General features: G+C 38.0%; 1 protein-coding gene across 1 annotated transcript in view; it reads right to left on the reverse strand.

Annotated features, from left to right (window-relative positions):
* Positions 1–228: 228 nt before the first annotated feature.
* The window catches only part of EPM2A (EPM2A glucan phosphatase, laforin), a 340,229-nt gene continuing 318,000 nt past the window's right edge, over positions 229–22,457 (reverse strand). Inside the window, exon 6 of the mRNA XM_054254493.2 lies at positions 229–2,082. The gene's annotated coding sequence lies outside the window, so the exon portion shown is untranslated. The remainder of the gene's footprint in view (positions 2,083–22,457) is intronic.

A 22,457-nucleotide genomic window follows, 5' to 3' on the forward strand; every position in this document is an offset into this window, starting at 1 on the left:
CTCCAGTAGTGTCCAAAGTAATCTTCCAATGTCACAGGTGGATCTCCGCACAAAGCATGCTAGAGCCAGGATAGGCACACAGAGCTGCCAAAGGATCCGTAGCAGCTAGGAGGGGTCCACATTGTCTGATACACCTGGGATATATCCTTCCATGGGTTTTCATTGTTCTCTTTCATGTGTCGCATTTGTCATTGTTGCTCTTCTATAAAGAAATATCTGAGACTGGGTAATTTATGAAAAAAAAAGTTTTAATTGGCTCACAGTTCCACAAATTACAGGAAGCATGGCAGCAGCTGCTCAGTTTTCAGTGGGGGGCCTCAGGAAACTTTTGATTGTGGCGGAAGGCAAAGAGGAAACAGTTACAGGGCCAGAGAAGGAGGAAGGGGGGGTGCGAAATGCCACACACTTTTAAACAACCAGATCTTGTGAGAACTCTATCACAAGAACAGCACCAAAGGGATGGTGCTAAAGCATTTATGAAGGATTCACCCCAATGATTCAATCATCTCTCACCGGGCCCCATCTCCAACACTGGCGATTTCAATTCAACATGAGATCTGGGCAGAAACACAGATCCAGACCATCTCATATGTCTTGGGACTACTTGAGTCTATCATTTAAATAAAAACATAAAACACAACATTTCAATTTTTGTCTAGTAAAAAAATTATTCTTCCTTTATTGGGTTTCTCCTAATGCTAAGGTGATAAAAATATTCTACTTAAACATATACCTTGTTGGTACTTAAAATCTCTGGCAGTATCTTTTTGGAAAAACTATGAAATTCATTTTCCACCAGATTTATTTTCTGTCAGAAGGAAGATAAATTATTTTAGCATCAATATTGATAACATTTTCCACTGAAATAAAATGTAACCTTGTCATTTATTAAAGTCCTAGCTATTCATATCAATTTCTGGTCCTTCTCATATCTTACACTTACCTATTTCTACATCAATAAAAGTAATAAAATTAGATATGTTTATTGATTTTATTTTGCAATAAGTTTTAATATTAGTATGTTTTCATATTATATAAACCAAATATACACTTTTAACATTTTGCATAATTTTTGGACTGTTTTCAAGCATTTATTTTTAAAGATGAATTTAAAACTGCTTGAGTGTTCCAGAAATTTCAATATGGATTGGAATTTCATTAAATATATATCTTAATGTTTGAAGAATTTACATTTTTAGTTGTCTCATTTAGAAACATTTTCTATTTGGGGGGCACAATTATTTTATTTCAATAAAGTGTTGTAGTTTTCTTCATGTAAATTTAACATCATTCTTATTAAGTTTATTTTAAAATATCTATAGTTTTTGTTGCAATTATAAATGTAGTTTATTTCCATTTGTAAGTGAACATCAATCAAATCTGTTATTTTAGTAGTTGGATGCTCTGGTGTAGAAGACTATCATCTATAATTAAAGCTAATTAAAGATAATTAGGCCCCTCTTTTTCAATTTTTATATGAATCTTAAAATTTTTTCTTTTTCATTGTTAAAGTAATGCTAATAAGGGGTAACCCTGCCTTGTGTCTGATTTTGATATAAAAGCCTTCAGTGTTTTAGTTGTTGTTATAAATTAGGTTTTGTTAGTCTTGATCATATTTAAGTATTTTATTTCTATTCTTACAATTTTACTGGGAATGCTGAATTTCTGAAAATGCTTTCAGCTACTATTGATAGCATCCACATATTTCTTTTCTCCTTTAACATATTGATCTGTTAAATCATGTTGTTAGATTCTTAATGTTGAAGCACCTTTTGTATTCCTGAGAGAGGTTTTATTAGGCCCTAGCATATGTTTATTTGGGTATACTAGACTTGATTTATTAGCATTTTATTTAGACTTTTAGAAAAATATTTTTATCTAGAAGAGAAACTTTATCCATATTTTTCTATGTTCTGAAATAGCTTAAGTAGTTCTTTCTCTCTCAATAACTTTTTATTGTAGCATCCACATTGTCCAGTCCTTGTAGTCATGACAGAAATTGATGTTGCTGTTCATACTATCTGTAGCATTGGTCCTTTCTGGGTGTCTTTGTCCATTTTCTTCCTCTTCTTAGTATCTGGCCTGAAAAAAAAAGTGAGAGGGGAGAGTCTTGAGATTATTTTACATTATATCTGTATGAGATCTTAGGTAAGTAGTCAAAAATGACTCCTATCAAGTTCATAAGGGAAAATTGCAAATCCCTAATTTTTCTTTTTTCACTGAAATGTAGCTTACAAAAACATAACCAATAACTACAAGGAGCTATTAAGAATATCAAGAAAGGGCCTGACTCTGCTTCAACAAGATGGCTGTTGTAAGTTGGATTTCTGGGTAAGCAGCCTCTGAGACAGAGGGTTATGTTTTAGCGACAGTCATGGGATCAACACCTGTCGGGGCACGGATGGAAGAAGGATTGTCAAAGGGAAAATGTGGTCTACGATTCAGTGTCAAAAGAGGCTTCACAATAAGCTCTAAGCTGGATCAGCCTGCAAAGTTGTGGTCAGCTGGTGCAACGAAGTTGGACTTTATAACCCCTGAATGATCTGGCTTTGGCTGCAGGCTACCTCAGGGCAGGTGGGGAAAGTGGCAGTCTTCAGGGGAGAGCAGCTCCTGGGGAGTGCTGCCAGCTAACACTAGCAACACTCCCAGCAGCTGGGAATAAGTTCTTCAGTCCTGAAATATGCATCTTGATCCTGAATATGCATCTGGATATACATGGACCATAGGTCATCACTAACTGAGGTCAAACAAGCAGTTCCATTTACCTCTTTCTCTCGTGTTTCCTAGAAGAAAGAACTTCACATTGGAAAGTCTGGAGTAAACTTTTTGAGGAAAATGTTTAAGAGAGAAAGTGAAGAGATAAGAGAACAACTAGGCATTTATGCGATCTCCTGAAGAGCATAATTTTTATCTGGAAGAATTGAGAATACAAAGACAAGAAAACTAAATTACTGTCAATAATCTTCTAAATACAAAGGAAATGTAAATGGCTTCACAGGAATAAAGGTTTTTCAAATGTTTAGAATAAATAAAAATACATTTAGAATTCTACAAAATGATAAGAGTTTTTCTGTTAAAGAATTTTACAATGAACTAAAAATTACTTATACCCATTTAAAAAAATAACGTGGAGACCGCTAGGAGCCGGTGCATGTCTTTGAGAACAAATCATGCCCTTTTTAAGGGAACTACTAAGGATGAAGAGATCTTTGCTGTCAACAGTTTTCTGTCTAATAAGATGATGTGCTTTTTGACCAAAGAAATACTAGCCACATATTTGGTTTGGAATTTTGTAATTTAGTCCTTCCTTAAACATAAAGCTCATGTCAACAATGACTGGGTTGTTGAAAATAAAAATAAGAAATGAAAAGCGGTCATTTGTAAATGAGCAAAGCTTTAGAGTATTCAGGTAATATAAATTAAACTCATAATTTTTACTGAATTTTTGTTTCATACATTCAAACAAAGTTACCAAATCTGGGTGTGAAAATTTGTTTTTATGTTACATAGTGAATACTGACAAAGTGGCAGAGGAATGTTTTTTACTTATGCAACATATTTATGTGTTTAAACATTTTTCCAGGCAAGAATTGAACATAATTTAAAAATACCAAGGTGACGATGTTTCTGTACCAAGACTTTCCAGTCTTACAAAACCTTATCATATTCAAGATAATGAATTGCTTGAATTTTCCCATTTCACACTCTTTTAAAATGACCCATCACTTGCTAACTGTAAATCTGTCTCCTTTTTTCTACTTTTTTATTCCATGTCATATAATATTTGATGTTTATCAGTTTTTCTTATTCAGTAATTTTTTGTATTCTCCTCTCTGTCTCCTTTTAGCCTGAAATCAAGAAATTATAATTCAGTGTATAGTTCAGACTCACGTAAACAGAACTACACTCCGGGGAGATTTCATTGAGATCTTGAAGGCATTCTAGTTTCTACTGTCTTATCAGGTACTGAATTGATGAACAAAATTGCCGAAGAGCTGAACTTTAGTACTAAATTCAATAGAATAGTCTTTAAAATAATAATAAGAAAAGATTTTAGGGAAAGTTATAATCAATAGTAAACCACAGTCAGATACTACTTAGCATAAAATCCAAGGTAGTTATAATTATTTTAATAGAAGCATGTGCTAGCTCAGGGTTTTGCTCAGAGTGGACACTAGAAATATATGTTAAATGAATAAATGAATTCATTAAAGTGCTGCCGCTATACTATGTATGGACGCTATTGATTTTTAGTTGTGCTGTTTTGTAAGAAACAAAGACAAGAAAAAAAAAACGCTTTTGTATATCACCTGGGAATTATCTAAATCATCTGAATTATCAAAGCTTTCCTATGTGTAGAAAACTCAGTAATCAGTTAAAATAGTTCCAAGAGCTTTGAAATTAAGAGTTTCAATCATATAATAGAGACATCACTAGATATTCCACTGGGAATTTGATCTGTCTGTTAAAACTGTATTTATATAAAGAGAAATTCAAAACTTCATTTTTAAAAAGTTCTTCACACTTAATAACTGAGTTTACAACACTAAATAAGTGTTGTAAATAAACACAGACCCTTGTCTGTGCTAAATATTTGTCCTGAACAAAGAGGAAAATAAAAGCCCATATTCAGATGTGCAATATCAGTTTTCAGGCAGGTGGTTGCAGTTTAAGTAGGTTTAGAGAGAGATGAAAACTATGAAAATTAGAAACCAGAGATACAAGCCAGACATGGTGCAGGTAATCCTAAATCACATTTTATCATCTCTCATAATCAGTAGGATTTTTCCTTCCCTTTCTTAGAATCTTTTGTGTGCCAGTAACAGAAATCTACTTAAAGTAGTCTGTTTTGTTTAAAAAGACTTTGTTGAGTGTCAACATACTTTAGGGGATCTACAGGCAGATAATGTCTTTGAGCCTCACAGAGGACTAGAAGCAGGAATGGAAAAGTCACCAGATGCCTACTTGTTTGGGGGAAAAATTCTTAGCCAAACCCAAGAGAAATATTTCTTCTTAAACTAGATCTCAAATAAAGTAACTGTTTCCTTTTAGAAAGTAGAAAGTTTGTGATTGGGAACCATGAGAAAGAGACAATTGTCCCTGAAGCTTTTCAACAGATAGCTTTGTTCTGCTTGCAGGATTACATTACATAATAAATGATATTCTCAAGAAAATGCCTGTACACTGAGACAAAGACCTTCCCTCCCATCACCTTCTACATCTTGAACATTGATGATGAGGGTTTGCATGCTGGGAATCACATCTAGCTTCTCCAGATATCCTCAACAGGGATCAAAGAGGCAGCCCACACACAGGGACCTAAAGCCACTTTTCTTCAGACTGTCCTGCCTCCACCAATGTAGATGAAGAGGGAGTTCCAGATGCCATCTCTTCTTGTCTCCTGACACTCACTGTGTATCTGTCTCCCTTTGACAATCCCATGAACTCTTTATTCTGTTTTTGTCAAGCACCAGAGGGAGCACCCTATGGCTTGGTCCTTCATCCTCGTCTCCTTTTTGTCTACTCCCACTGTCTGGGGCTGCCATCCGGCCAGGGAGTACCACATCACATTCAGATACAGGAAGACATGAGAGACGTTTGCTTTCATAGTAACAGCAGGGAAAAAAAGAAAAAGTCATAATTACAATTTTTATCAAGTTTTGGAAAAAATATGTACCCCAAATAAGCTAAATAAAATAAATTCCACGGGGGATGAAATCACCATAAATGAGATAAGAGTCACAGAAGCTGTGTTCCTGGAAACAAATGCCGAGTTACGGTACAAGCAGGCAGCGGAGCAAGGGAGACTATCTATGATTCAAGATACGGGAATGGTGGTTTTCTGTCAAGTTGAAGACATTTGACAGGAAATAAACATAAGAGAAACTCTCAGGGGTGACAGAAATGTTGAGTGTCTTGATTTGGGTGTTAACTGCATAGGCATATATGTTTGTCTGACGTTATCCAACTCTGATCATAAGATCTGTGCACTCTACAATCAAACACACATTAAAAAAGGATATATATAATATAGAGAGGGATAGCCTAAAACAGAAAATGGAAGGAGGCTCATGAGTGTTGAAGCTTGGTGGCGAATGCTTACGAATTTCATGTACTGCTCTCTTTATTACTCTTCTCTGTTTAAACCGTTCAACAATTCCCCATCTCACTACTAGTAAAAGCTAAGTCCTCACAACAACCTGTGAAGATCCACAAAGTTCTTAAAGAACTGCCCTCTCTTATGACCTTTCTTGACCTCATTCCTTATTAATCTCTGCCCTCTTCATTCTGCTTTAACCACATACTACAGTCACTGCCAGCTGTTTCTTCAAGTTACCAGGCATGCGCACTGGTTAGACCTTTGCATTGGTTGTTCCATGTCCCTGTTGTCACCTTCCTCTAGATAAAACCCAGACCAATTTCTTTTTTGTGTGTGTGAGACTGTTGCATTTTAAAAATTATTATTACACTTTAAGTTCTGAGATACATGGGCAGAACGTGCAGGTTTGTTACACAGGTATACGTGTGCCATGGTTCTTTGCTGCACCCACCAACCTGTCATCTACATTAGGTATTTCTCCTAATGCTATCCCTCCCCTACACCTCACTCCCTGACAGGCCCCTGTGTGTGATCTTCCCCTCCCTGCACCCATAGGTTCTCACTGTTCAACTCCCACATATGAGTGAGAACATACAGTGTTTGGTTTTCTATATCTGTGTTAGTTTGCTGAGAATGATGGTTTCCAGTTTCATCTATGTCACTACAAAGAACATGAACTCATCCTCTTTTATGGCTGCATAGTACTCCATGGTGCATATGTGCCACATTTTCTTTATCCAGTCTATCATTGATGGGCATTTGGGTTGGTTTCAAGTCTTTGCTATTGTGAATAGCGCCACAATAAACATACCTGTGCATGTATCTTTATAGAATGATTTATAATCCTTTGAGTATATACCCTGTAATGGGATTGCTGGGTCAAATGATATTTCTAGTTCTAGATCCTTGAGGAATCACCACACTAATTTCTTGCAAAAATATTAGTTTCTCAATTAGGCCTATCTCCACATGTACATTTAAAAATGCAACCCCCCTTCTCCTCCCTTTGACTTTTTTTTCCAAAGTATTGATAACCTTTTAACATACAAACACTTTACATATTAATTTTAACTCTCTCTCTTTTGCCTCTTGAATGTAAGCTCCAAAGGGACAGTAGGGTAGAAATCTATGTTTTATTTATTTTCATACTGCAAGTGCCTAGAACAATGCCTAGCACATAATTGGTGTCCCATAAATATTTGGCGAATGCAGAAACAAATGATTTCTCAACCTTATTCTGTGAAGTTTCCTTGCTTGATAAGCAGTGAAGTTCTCCTACCTCCATTTTTCAGAGTATGCGGAGAGTAGTTCCTCCATCCTTGAGGTATAGTCACAACCTGGACCCTCCTCCTAAGGAGCCATTATCATCAATGATGACGTCCATTTTGCTATTTTTCTTCATCAACTGGGCATTGAGAGAACTTATGGGAATATTAGAAAATATCAAACATGCAAATATTCTCATGATGGAACAAAATATAAGAATTATAAGTGGTTAATTCTTGTGTTTTCTTATTTTGGCTATAGTCAGGGCTTTCCTGACAAAACCAACAAGTGAAACAGAAACAGACAGAGAGAAACACAAAGAGCAAAAAAGGAGAGAGATTTATTTTAAGAAATTGGCTCACACTGTTGTGGAAGCCTGGTAAGTGCAAAATCTGTAGACAGGACAGCAAACTGGACACCCAGGAAAGAACAGCAGTTCAAGTCCAAAGGCAGATTGCTAGCAGAATTTCTTCTTTCTTTGGGGAGGGAAGTCTTTGTTCTATTAAGACCTTCAACTGACTAGATGAGGCCCAACCACACAATGGAGACTAATCTGCTTTACTCAAAATTTGCCAATTTAAATTTTAATCTCATCTTAAATTTAAATTAAAAAAAAAAACTTCACAGAAACATTCAGAATAATGTTTGAACAAATATCTGGACACCTGGCCCAGCCAAGTGATGTAAGGTACCCTTCATGGCATAAGCTCTCCAATTCTTAGGCTGTTTATTTTCTGATAAACTTATTTGGTGATAGTTCTGCAGGATAATTTCTTTTTCTCAGGTAAATAAAATGTTCATTCTCTTCCCATCATTGTGTATCAATGTTGTGCATGCACATTCTCTCTCTCTTTCTTTCTCTCTCTCTCTCCCCTGTCTTTCACTCTTGCTCATACTTTTGCACAGTCTCATTCACCAGTTGTGTTTTTCTGTCTTACTCTCTGGCTTTTAATCTATTGCTCTCTTGGCTTTGCTCATATTTTACATCACATTGATGTAAAAGATGTGCATATGCATATTTTTTTGAGACAGTCTTGTTCTTTCTCCAGGCTGGAGTGCAGTGGTGTGATCTCGGCTCACTGCAACCTCCTCCTCTCAGGTTCAAGCAATTCTCCTGCCTCAGCCTTCTGTGTAGCTGGGACTACAGGTACGTGCCACCTTGCCCAGCTAATTTTTGTATTTTTAGTAGAGAGGGGTATTGATCATATTGGCCAGGATGGTCTGGATCTCTTGACCTCATGATCCCCCGCCTTGGCCTCCCAAAGTGCTGGGGGTACAAGAGTGAGCCATTGCACCTGGTCCATGTGCATTTTTGCATCATATTTTTTCTTCCTGAGGCCAGTGTCACTGCTTGCTTGTCAATATACAAAGTTTATTATGACTGACCAGCCCCAAACATAAATGTTCTTACTAGTCCAACACCGGTAGCTAACTTTTCATCTTCTTTCTATCTCATTATGCAATTCCTAGATTAGTTAGATTAGTTCAACCTGGTCAAGTTGCCCAATTGAACTTGGTCAAATTGTCTATTTGTCTTTGCCCAGAGGAGTTTGTGATGTGTGGGTCACTACTTGCTGGTTGGGGCTTTGGAAACAGCCTGAGATGGAAATGAGGCAGCTTGAGAAATCAAAGTAAATCCTAACTCCTCCAGTGGACTGAACAAATCCTCTCTCAGCAAATTGGATGCCAGAGAAACCTTAAAAACTGAGTGCCCAGCACAATGAAACAGGAGGGTGGACACACCTGTTATACCACTCTCTTGCTAACCACCATTAAGCTTTCTTTTCTAAGGGTTAAACAGAAAGTAGCTTTTTTGAAAGACATCTTCCATCCCTGATTTCAACCATCAGCCTGACACTGCCCTTCCCTTTTTACAGTTTCAACACAGCAGCTAACAGACGTTCCTTCCTGTTAAGAGACCACCGACCATGGAATAATTGGTGCCAGTTTACGGAGGCTGTGCACTGAGTGCCTTTGTGTCTTCTGCTTCACCTTTTGATGTATAGAGCCTAACTGTAATACACTTCAATGTTAAATCTGCACCCCAAAGTGAATATGAGACATATAACATACATGCTAGCTTACTACACATGTGCCTGATCCCCTTTGTAAATATTCATGGCTTCCCCTATAATCTGTGAAATACGGATACTCAGCCAACCCATTCGGCATAAATTCCTGTCTCATCTTTTCCTCCCTGGAAGTGCCTGCTTTTCAGTGTCAACTGGAGGTTCCCATACCCCTGCTTGAGAAATGAAGTTCTCCTTTCTAAATTTACAGATTTTGTGACATATACCAGATTTCCTGCAGTGTGACTGAAGATAATGCATGCATGACAGCTCAGGTGTCTCCCCAACCACATTGGGAAAGAGCTAGGTAAGTCCCAAGATCTCCTCCCACTTTTAGGCTGAAGATCTTGGAGACTTTATTTCTTCCTACATCTCCCTTTCATCTGGACCTTGGAAGATATATTTCTCTTGGCCCTGGGTCTAAGGCATGGGACAGTTGGTGGGGATGCATTTCAACTGAACTCAGTGGCTTCTCAAAGGGACACCTTTGGTAAATGCTGTTATGGAGAGCCTGGGCTCTAAGGGAACAGTCTCTGGTCAGCCAACATCAGGAACCCTGGTGGCTTACATGTTTAAGAACCAGGGAAATATTCTTATGAATATTTGAGATCCTGGCTAAAGCTAACCTTGGAGGATTTAAAGCTTTGTTGGTCATAATGGGGGAACTTTTGACATGCTTAAATTTGTTTATTTATTTGCACAATTAGAACAGAGAGGGTTTGGACCTCTCAATGGCACTGTGAGACCTTTTGGAATTAATTAGTACTAGGAGAACTCTAAACATGTTCTGGAGTCTCTGATGACCTCTTTAAAGGAGACACATTCAAAGCTGAAAAAGTCTAATTTGAAACTTGGCCAGTATATTTAAAAACTTGAGAGCTGCCTTGAATTAGATTCCAACCTCGAGACAGAAGAAGATGCTATGTCTCTCCACCTGCCTTCTTCTACTGCTCCTTTCATGCCAGTGGCACTACATCCTTCTCTGCCATCTTTCACCCTTTCTGAGCTTCCTTTCTTCCCTTTTCCTTCTTTCCTAGAGCCATTACTCCTTTCCACACCCCTCCAACCCTTCTCATTGCCCCCTTACAAATTACCCAAATTACAGGGGCCACCAGGCAGTAGAGTCATTCTCCTCCCTCTGGTCCAAAACTGATCTTATGCCTATTATCAAGGACTTCCCTAACCCTAAAACAGATTCAGTTGAATTGGAACACCATTTTGGCTTAATTATAAATATGTATCAACCAGGCCTTCTCAGTGTTTATCAATTGCTCCAGATGATAGCAGGACTATTTTAGCTAGGGAATAGATGAACCATGAGGGTTTGGCACACCCTGAAACTGATCTTGTACTTCCATGGGAAGCAACCTTTAGAAGGGCTCGGAAGGTAATTATAGATTTAATTAAGGACATCCTAGTAATTTTTCTATGTCAAATAGATTGGAAGGCTATTCAATGGTATATCCAGAAAAGAGATGAGCCAATCTCTGATTTTTTTTCAATCAATTAAAAAAACTTTCAGACAGAATTTGGGCATCAAAGACTTAAATTGTGACAATGCCAAGCTTTCCAACTCACTTTTTCTTTCAGGTTTCAATGAGACCCTTAGTACTCTGGTTAAGCAGATTAACCAGTACTCCAGTTAAGCCATGATTCTGGCTGGACTCTAAAAGGCCTCATGAGTTGGCTTTCACGTCCAACTACCTCTCAAAAACAACAGAAAAAGAAACATACTCGGGTAGCTAAGACACTCATTACCAGGAATAAACTGCAAAACTCATGGCCCTACACATTAAGCAGTATCAGGGGTTTTCCACTAAACAACAAGCCCCACCTAGGTAGCAAAAGACACAGTAGAGCCTGACAGAAAAAAAAAATCATAGATTGTTATTTTTACAGGAAGTCTGCATTTTAAACAGGATTGCAAGAAATAGAAAATGTGGCTCAAAAAAAAATTCTGATCATGATAAAGAAAACTAATTCTTTCCCCAGCAGAACAGTTTCTTCCTCCATTAAAAGGATAGGGGTACTATGAGGAGGCGAAGAGAATTTTTCTTCTCCTAATGGTAAATCAGTTGGGAGAATTTGATCTTCAAATTAATAAACAGTCTGAACTTAAATAGATACTGGGGCCACTGTGTTAATGCTCAACCCCAACCCTTTATATATCCCCCACCCCAGAAGCTGCCAAAGTTCCTGGTAGGGGCTGACCAGTGACTTTTCCCTTAGAATCTAGATTCCCCATAGCAGCATTTTATAGTTGTAACCAAACCATAAAAATGGTCAGGGTAACTAATCAACCTATGACTATCTTTAAGGCAAAGCCAGGGCATCACCACTTCTTGTTTCCTCTGCTCCTGTGCGTATGATAGAGAGTTCTTTGAGAAGCATCAAGTTCATATATCTTTTTCTCATAAGAGGGGTACCATTCCAGAGGTCTATCCTTTGAACATCTTGACTTTGGACCTTACTCATGGCTTTCCCATGTCACTCACTAGCTTCTCAGTTGCCATTGAGCCCCTGGATTTTAAAAAGCTGCCTGATATACTCTGGGCCAATTTAATACTGATGTCTGTCTGATTCACTCAGCACTGCCAATTACCATACAAATAGAGCCCAACAAACCTCTACCTAATATAAGACAATATCCCCTCAATCCTGAAGCTTTGTCCCGAATAAATTACATCCTTAACGATTTCCTCTCCAAGGACCTCATAATCCCCTGCATTATCCCTTGTAACACACCCGTATTACCTGTCTAGAAACCAAACAGAAAGTGATGGAAGTTTGTTCAGGACTTTAATGATTTTTTAATAGTGTTATGCCTTGACACCCTGTTGTGCCAGACCCACGCACACGCCTGTCTAGCACACCTTCTAACACTCAGTGTTTCTCAGCTACTGATCCTTTAGCACCTTTTTCAGCAGCCCTGTCAATCCAGAAAGTCCATTTTCCTTTTCCTTCATGTGAAAGGGCCGATTGTTCACTAATACAGTAATTCTCTGGAAATATACAGAAAACTCCACTTACGTTTCTCAAATCTTATGAGTTGACTTTAGGATATAAGCTTCCCCAGCAATTGTACCTGTTACCATACATTTATGCTCTCCCTCACCAGATGCTTGTCTTACTGACATACTTCGCTTGCTCCATGATCTGGCCCTTAAGGGACTCAAGATCTCTAAAGACAAGTTACTGTTTTGTCAGAATTCTATTAAGTTTCACAGACACCTATTGACCCATTCAGGGATAAACAACAACCCTTTTCATCTTTCCCTCTCTCCACTATCAAGAAGCAGCTTGGAGGGTTTCTTGGACATACTACAGAGCTTGGGTTTCCAACCTCTCTTTAATGGCACGACCTCTATATGCTTTACTTAAAGTTTTCTCCTCTGACCCCGTTGTTTGAATCCCATAAGGTAAAGAGGTTTTTAAGGACCTAAAAGATCAGTTGGCCTCACCCCGCACTCTGGGACTCCCAAATTAGGACTCCCCCCTTTTCCCATTTTGTCCCCAAACCAGAGGAAAATGCCTTGGGAATTCTAAGTCAGCTCCATGCCGGTAACAATTAGCCCATTGGATATTAGAGTCAACAATTCAATTCTGAAGCTCTGCCCTACCTCAGAGCAGTCAGGCCATTTTCACCCTCATTAAAGCTACTGAAAAATAACAATGGGAGCCCCTCTCACTGTACATGTTTGTCATTCAGTTAAGGCCCTTCTCACTCTGCACCACACTCGGCGTCTTAAAAGTAGTCCACTGACCTCCTATGAGACACTTTTCTCCTCCTCTCCTGACCTAGCTATGGCTCACTGTAACCTCCTTAACCCTGCCACCTTCTTTCCTTTATCAGAAGAGGTGTTCTCCATAACTGTATTGGCTTTATAGACATCCTTCTCTCACCCCACATACACTAAAGAAACTTCCTTATTCAACCTGAATTTTATCTGGTATGCAGATGGCTCTTTTCTCAGAGATTCTGCTATCTCCTATTGGGCAGGCTACATGGTGGTTTCTCTGATAGAAACCATTAAATCAGGCCCTCTGCCAGGTGCCTTATCTGACCAACAGGTGGAACTGCAAGCCCTCACTCAAGCCTGCCCACTGGCCAGATATAAAAGTGGTGATATCTATACAGACAGCAGACACGCCTTCAGAGTTGCCTATGATTTTGGCATGATCTAGAGCCAAAAAGGATTTTTCACCTCTTCTGAAGAGCCTGTTAAGAATGAAGACTTTGTTCTAGTCCTCTTGGATAATACTATTCAGGCTCCTCAAGCCATAGCCATTATCAAAGTCCACAGACATTTCTCTGACAAAACAGAGGACAGCAAAGACAATTATCTAATAAGTGTGGCCGCTCCAGCTGCTGCAGGCTGACTCCTTCCCCAGTTATGGCTGCTCAGCCCACTACCCCCGCTTCTTCCCAGGCTCCTTCCTCTCCCTCATTCCCTTTCCCATCTGAAGATCTCTTTTCCAGACTCTCACTATTTCTAAAAATGGTTTCAAAGGCTGAAAGGGGAATTAGATAAAACAAAATTGTTCTTTCAACCCCCAGACAAAATTATAGGAAGGTCCAAGTAGATGTTCAGTTGTACCCAGCACTCTTTAAAGACCGACTTTAACCTTCATACAAAATCTGACCCATTGCATTCCAGACAAGATGATTCAGTGGAGCAGACAGTACTATTGGAGACTTTCTCCAACTCTTGCTTCTCAGGTACATAAACTTTGCAATGCCTGCCCTCATTAAACCAACCCCTAAAGCCTCCTCCAAGTTAACTTTCACTTCCCTTCACTGTAAGGCCAAGTTGATTCATTCTGTTATTGCCATCACATGGATACAAATATATTCTTGTAATGGTGACATTTATTCTTATTGGGTTGAGGCTTTCCTTTGCAAACAAGCCACTTTGATAATGGCTATGGCTTGAGGAGCCTGAATAGTATTATCCAAGAGGACTAGAACAAAGTCTTCATTCTTAACAGGCTCTTCAGAAGAGGTGAAAAATCCTTTTTGGCTCTAGATCATGCCAAAATCATAGGCAACTCTGAAGGCGTGTCTGCTGTCTGTATAGATATAGTGGCCAAATACTACTTGAGAAAACCCTTTCTACCTGGGATTCCCTTTGAAAATCACAGATAGGGGCGCTCATTTTACCAGCCAAGTACTGAAACAGGTTTTTCAAACCTGGCCCATTCCAAAGCACTGTCAGTGTGCCTATCATCCCAGTCCTCTGGGCTAGTTGAGCAGACTAACAAAATCATTAAAAACCATCTGGCAAAAATCACAAAAACATTTCATGTCTCTTGGCCTAAAGCTCTTCTGCTGGTGTTACTGATTTTGCTGTTCACTCCCATAAGAAAACATTGACTTTCTCCTTTTGAAATCGTTACTGGCTTGGCTTGGTGGCTTATTCCTGTAATCTCAGCACTTTGGGAGGTCAAGACTGGGGGATAGCTTGAGGATAGGCATTTGTTACCCACCTGGGAAAAATAGTGAGAGCATGTCTCTACTAAGGGTAAAAATAATTAAAAATATTAGCCAGGCATGGTGGCACATGCCTATAGTCCTGGTTACTTGGGAGGTGGAGTCAGGAGGACTGCTTGAGCCCAGGAGTTTGAGGCTGCAGTGAGGTATAATGACTCTATTGTACTCCAGCTTTGGCAACAAAGCAAGACCCTTAAAAAAATTGTTACTGGTTGGTCTATGCCTTTAGACCAAGAAATGTTATCCTATCCAATTACCGGGTGAACTTCCAGCTTATCGCCAGAAGGTCTTCAAAGCTATAGTCATCAGCCACCACAAGGTGGGAAAATCTTTTTTTTTTTTCTCCTCCAGGTCTGCAGAGCATTTACTCTGTCTCAGTAGGAAGGGGAAGGGGTCCAGGTGTACAGAGGGGCACAGGACCTATGTGTACATCATGAAGCCGTGATTGGCAAAGACAGCCTCCTTCAGGGGGCGCAGTCTGTACAACTCCCCGAGCAAGGAACTTGCCGCTTTGAGGACTGTCAGGGAAAATCTTTTTACAGCTTCCAGTGAGGCCATAATCTCCAATCTCACCACCTACAAACTGGTGGTTACATATACTGGAAAACACATCAGTTAAAAGACTCCATTCAGCCTCATTGAAAAGGCTCTTATCAAGTATTATTGACCAACCTGGGTACTGTTTAGTTACAAAGAATTTGCTATTAGATACACATATCCCATATCTGAAATAAACAGCAGTCACTGCTGAATCATGAACTTTAATGCCTTATCTGACACCAAACCCGAGTTGACCAAACTCTAGTACTTAGGCCCAAGGAAAGGCAACCACAGCAAACTTCCTAAGACTCTAAACCAGGCCTGAAGTGAAATGAATGCTTATACTCTCCTTGTATTGGTTATTACATTTAGTGTTTTAGGAATTTTCACAGTTGTCATTTTCTTACGTAAAGTGTTGAGATACCCACTTCCACCTTGTTAAATGCATATCTATTTTCTAATTGTTTTAATTGTAATTTATCTGTAGAAATTTTATGTATCTTAGACATTTTGCACCATGCTGAGATAGGCCTGTACATCCCAATAACTAGACACCCATAGATAATTAAAATACTTATGAGCTCCCTCTTCTGCAACAGTCAGAATTTGACAAGATTTATGAAACTCTCTTTTAAGAGTATGGTGACTTGTTTTCTTTATTAGTAAGGTTCTCTGTTATCTCAAAGACAATCCCAAAACTTGTCTGACAGCTCCCCTGAGTTGATATGAAACTTGTGGTTTCTTCTTTAGTTTGAATTTTTAGATAGAATATTTGTCTCCTTTCTTTTTCCTTTTATGGACTTAACAGCCTTTTCCCATCTCTTGGTAATTGTTCGTTTATGTCAAGGTATAAAATGACATGATAACTATTTAGTTAAATTGTCCCAAAGGGTTGCCACTGGAGACAATTTACCAAATTGTTAGATGTGTCAGGAGCTTTCTAAATCCATTCACAATAAGCATTTCCCATTAATACCTGCCACCTCCCAAAGTGCTGGGATTATGTGAACCACCAAGGCAGGCAAATCACTTGAAGTCAGGAGTTCAAGACCCGCCTGGCCAACATGGCAAAACCCCATCTCTACCAAAAATACAAACATTAGCTGGGCGTGGTGGTGAGTGCCTGTACTCCCAGCTACTAGGGAGACTGAGATGGAAGAATCGCTTGAACTCAGAAGGCGGAGGTTGCAGTGAACTGAGATTGTGCCACTGCACTTCAGCCTGGGTGACAGAGTGCCTGGGTGACAGAATGAGACTCTGTCTCAAAAAAATAAAAAACATATCCATCACAGACTTTCTCCAATGTTCCTGGCATCATGACTCATCTGGACTAATTTCTTTTCTTGTCAACTTTCTGTGTCTAATTGTTTGCACACTCAAATATTACCCCCCTTTTTTAATCTATCCCATGTTATCAATGTTAGAAAATCACTGTACACCACAAGACCTCTTGGATCAATCAACTACTGGGTATACACAGGCATTCTAGATCAAATAAAGTTTAAAAGTTTTCCTTATTATGTCAACAATATTTATGTTTAGAAAATATCATGTAAATGGATTTTTAAAATTTGGTGAGAGAGGTGACCCATGGTTTAATTTAGTATTATCAGCACGTCCTATTGGGCTATCACTTGCTCTCCCCCGGTTATTTATTTATATGTGACATAAGAGCTGATTAACTCATACTGGGGTGGGAACACCACTGCCTCAACAGTCTACACAAGAAGGTTCTTGTTCGCTGGGATATGTTATAACCCCTTCTTCATCATCCTCAACTGTAAAAGTTTTCCTGCTTTCCACAGACTAAAAAGAGAATTACTGGGAGTTTCTCAAGGGACTTGGTGGCAGAAACTCTGTATATAGTAGTTCCTGGTTTATGGGAGTAGAAAACGTTCTGTCAGCCGCCTTAGGGCAAATTGCTGAAGAGGATGCAAAAATATTGTGTAATGACAAACATCTAAATTCTTTGGCTCAAGTAGTTTTAGATAATTGGGCTACATTAGGTTTTCTCTTAGACAGACAAGAAGGATTCTGTACAATGGCGTATTTACATCAACACTTCAGGTAAGGTAGAAACTCATAGAAAATATTTCCAAATAAGCCAAATGGTTACAAAAATTATGAACTACAGACCCCCTTAATTATCTTTTTTGCTACCTCTTGACTAGATTAGGAAATTGGCTTCAATCCATTTTACAAATACTTGTTATTATTGTCCTTGCTATTTTATTCCTTTTGTTCTGATAATCAAAATGCTTCTGCTCTATTTCAAATTTGTAACTAAAACCAAGATCATTGTGGCTCAAAACTTAGAGCTTATTTTGGCTTTGGGGTTTTGATTTTTATGCTGATTAAAAGGTTTAAAGAGTTGAAGAGTGCCTGCCCACTTCCATTCCCATCTGGCCTAAAAGATTTCATTGGTTGTAAGTTTTCTCGTTGCAAGTCCCTTGGCCACAGGGCTCCCACAGAGGGACTGGGTAATCCCAAGGAAAGTAGCCAGAACACCCTGAGATGACGAAATGGAAGTTTGGGTGCTGATGCTGACTGGCAAATCTTGGCCAAAGGGGTAAATGAGAAATAAAAATAAAATCTAAGATGCCCAACCAACTGATCTAATCCCCTCTTGTCCAAGGGGACCTTAGATAAAACTTAAAAACTGATGAGACAGACAGTTGGACAGAAAGTCATGCCTCATTACACTCCTCACTAACCACCATTATCTCTTTCTCAAGCGTTAAACAGAAACCAGCCCTTTCAAAGGATTTGTTCTACCGATGATTTCCATCAACTGCCTAATGTTGCCCCACTCCCCCACCGCCACCCTTTTATGAGGTTTCAGCACAGCAGCTGGCATTCCTTCCTGATAAGAGACCACTGACTATGGAGTGGTTCTGACCAGTTTACGGAGGCTGCCTACTGAGTACCTTTGCGTCCTCTGCTTCAACTTTTGACATACAGGGCCTAATTGAAATAATCTTAATGTTAAGTCTCCACCCCAAAGTGGTCATGGAACATATGTAACATCCATTTTTGCCTACTATGCATGTGCATGACTCTCTATGTAAATATTCAGAGCTCCTCCCATAGCCTGTCAAATATATATACTTAGCCAAACTGTTCAGCGTAAATTCCTGTCTCATCTTTCCCTCCTTCAAAGCACCTAATTTTTGGTTTCAGCCAGGGCCCTGCTTCCTGCCTACAGGTTTTTTTTACCTTCATCTTTAGATATAAAGCTCTCCTTTCTAAACTTATGGATTTTATGACTTTTTGGTTGACAAACTTATCCAAAAAAGTGTTCCTGTAGAATGAAAAAAAATGTTAGATTAAGAATGAAAAAAAATGTTAGATTAGTCAAAAAAGTACTTTTGACTTTACTAAAGGTTTATTAATTGAATACAGTTCTTAATACAATATTGTAATAATATACCAGCAAGTTACATTTCCATTATTATTATGTTTTATTTGTCTTTTTCAGTACAATCAAGTCTATGAAAATGAGTCGGGGGAAAAAAAACACCTAAAGCCCAATATGACAAAAAATTTAATGTAATCAATTAAGGAGAAAATGAAAACATCTGTCATTTATGCAGCACTTGTCATATGCATATTTGCACCCATCTTTTTATGTCTCATATACACAAGTACTCTATTTTCATCTTAGCAAGATCTATGATCTCTCTGTTAAGGTCTGGTGCCCAGAATGACAAAGCGTGTTCCTTGCATATGAATGTACATTGTTAAGGATGGGTAGTAATTTCTATTTTATTTCCAATTACTTTTCTTGTTAATGCTCAGAATGTATTTGAATTTTGGGTCAACAGTGTGTCACACACAATGTTAAGCATGATCCCATTAAATTCTACCCCAAAGTCCCCCAAAACTATGAACTGGTGTGAGGCTTAATGAAGTTTAAGATGGGACTGACATTACACCATGAGGAGTAAGGTGGAATTAACCTCAAACCTCTTGATTTCATGGGCTGAATCTCCATCAGTAAACTTGATTGCATCCCAAGTATTTCATTAATCAACATTGCTTTATAATGCCTAAGGGCTATCAATTTAACTCTGAACATCTTTTTGTGCAAGAAGGTAAGGCAGGGCTTAAAGAATGGTAAGGTCTTGTCAAAAGGATATGGGAGCTGCCTCAAGTGGCTAAATCTGGGATATTTTGAGCTTCAAATTAAATAATAAGCCACTGAGTAAAATAAGAATTAGTGAATCAATACTAACACAAATAAATGAATAATAAAAAGAAGGAAACAGTCTTCCTAGATTAGAAAAATCACCTCCTACATGTAGAAAGAATAATATAATTAGAAAAGCATGATTTGACAATCAGAAAATTAATAGGTATAGGAAAGAATTATTAAATAGGTAATAAAACTGGTAGGTGAAAGTTTGAGGAGTAATAGGATACTTACAAAATCTGAAGTTACCTCTCCCCAAATACTTCTTAATTGCAAAGAGAAAGATAGTAACTTGTAAATGGGAGAAAGCTGGCCAACATAATCTTATCCAAATAATCAAAATGAGTGATGCTCTAGTGAGACAAGTGGACATCACGTGCCTTCTGATATATGCACTGAGGACATAGGATGACTTCTGTGGAATTCCTGCCAGAAACACCTAAGCTGAATCTAATTATGAAGGAACTTCAGCAAAATTCAAATGAAGGGAATTTCCACAAAATAACTTACTAGAAGTGTTAAGTGTCCTGAAAAACAAAAATTCTCCAGACTAACGGGATAAAGAAACATGACATTACTGTGCAGTGTCTGAGATGGCACCTACTTATACTACAAAGATTAAGATTGAGACAACTGATGAAATTTGTATAGGTTTGTAGATTAGATGGTAATGTGGTACCAATATTAATTTCCTGATTTTGACAATTATAGTCTGATGAAGTGAGAAGATATTCTTGTTTTTAGGAAACTCACTAATGTATCTAAAGGGTGAAGGAAAATCATGTTTTCAGCTTATTCTTAAATGTTTCAAAATATTAACTTGCTATAGACAGAGAAACAGCAGAAAAGCACAGGCAAACGGGTTAACATTTAGACTACCTAGATCAATTATTTGTATTATTCTAGAAACGCCTCTGGAAGTTTGACCTTAGGTCAAAATATAAAAATGAAATGAAAAATTAACATTTCTTAAAGAATTAAATCTACTTTATGTCACTACGCATGTCTGAGTTACTTTCTATGTAATAACCTAGAAGTGAGAGGTTTATTCTAAGGATATGTACATTTACGATTTTTATGCCAAATAACTCTCTTGAGCTGTCACTTCAGGTTACATTTCCAGTAGTGTAAAGAGTTCTCAAACTTCTGTAACTTTCCCCAAACCTGATACTACTACATTTCAATGTTTAAGAAATTGTATTTTATTTTTTTAATGTTTTAAAATTTTGTGAGTACATAGTAGTTGTATATATTCATGGAGTACATGAGATGTTTTGATACAGATGTGTAATGTGAAATGATCAAACAATCACATCATGGAGAATGGGATATACACCACCTCAAGCCTTTATCCTTTGAGTTACAAACAATCCAGTAACTCTTAAACTTATTTTTAAATGTACAATAAACTTAGTATTGACTATAGTCAACCTATTGTGCTATCAAATACTAGGTCTTATTCATTCTTTCTATTTTTCGTACCCATTACCCATCCCCCACCCCCTCCCTACCTCTCCCTGACTCCCCTCTCTACACTACCCCTCCAAGCCTCTGGTAACGATCCTCTTACTCTCTATGTCCATGAGTTGAATTGTTTTGATTTTGAGAACTCACAAATAAGTGAAACGTGATATCTTTCTGTGTCTGGATTGTTTCACTTAACATAATAATCTTCAGTTTCATTCATGTTGGAAATGACTGGATCTCATTCATGACTGAATACTCCACTGTGCATGAGTACCACATTTTCTTTATCCAGTCATTTTTTGATGGGCACTTAGGGTAATTTCAAATCTTAGCTATGTAAACAATGTTGCGGCAAACGGTAGTGCAGATAGCTCTTTAATATAGTGATTTCCTTTCCTTTGGATGTATACCCAGCAGTGGGATGGCTGGATCATACGGCAGCTCAATTATTAGTTTTATGAGGAATCCTCGAAACTGTTTTCCACAGTGGTTGTACTAATTTACATTCTCACCAACAGTGTGTGAAGGTTCCCTTTTCTCCACATCCTTGTCGGCATTTGTTATTGCCTGTCTTTTGGATATGAAACATCACTGGGGTAAAATGATAGTTCATTGTACTTTTGATTTGTATTCCTCTGATGACCAGTGATGTTGACCACCTTTCCATGTGTCTGCTTGCCATTTGTATGTCTTCTTTTGAGAAATGCCTATCCAAATCTTTTGCCCAATTTTTGATCAGATTATTAAGACTTTTCCTATAGCATTGCTTGAGCTCCTTACATATCCTGGTTACAAAACCCTTGTCATAGGGGTAGTTTGCAAATATTTTCTCCCATTCAGTGGATTGTCTATTTTATAACTTTCATTTGCACTGACTTTTACATTTGAAGATATTTTCATTTGTTTTTAAACACTCAAGTTTTTTTAGCCCATGGATTGTCTGTTCATACCCTTTGTCCATTTTAAATGTTTTTATTTTTATATTTTTCTTAATTATATACAGGTCTTTATATACTCATATTTATTTTGTATGTAAATTGTTTTATTAATGTGTGTATGTATTTATCTAAAGTTTTTTACATTTTAAGGGTCAGAATAAGGGTACATACCCTGAAAAATTCAAATTAAATCTCAGCATTCATTCAATCACATGCTGAATGGATGCTTACAGGAAGCCTGAAGTATTGCCCTGACTACTTTGCACTTCATTTCAGTGGTAACCCTCTTCAGTAGATTTATTTTAATTTAACACCAAAGCTTCCAATTTTCTGATTTTTTATTATGTGGTAAAATAGGTTCAACAACATTGTCAGTCCTGAAAATCCAAAAGAA

This window comes from Callithrix jacchus, chromosome 4 (genome assembly GCF_049354715.1).
Source record: "Callithrix jacchus isolate 240 chromosome 4, calJac240_pri, whole genome shotgun sequence".
NCBI lineage: Eukaryota > Metazoa > Chordata > Mammalia > Primates > Cebidae > Callithrix > Callithrix jacchus.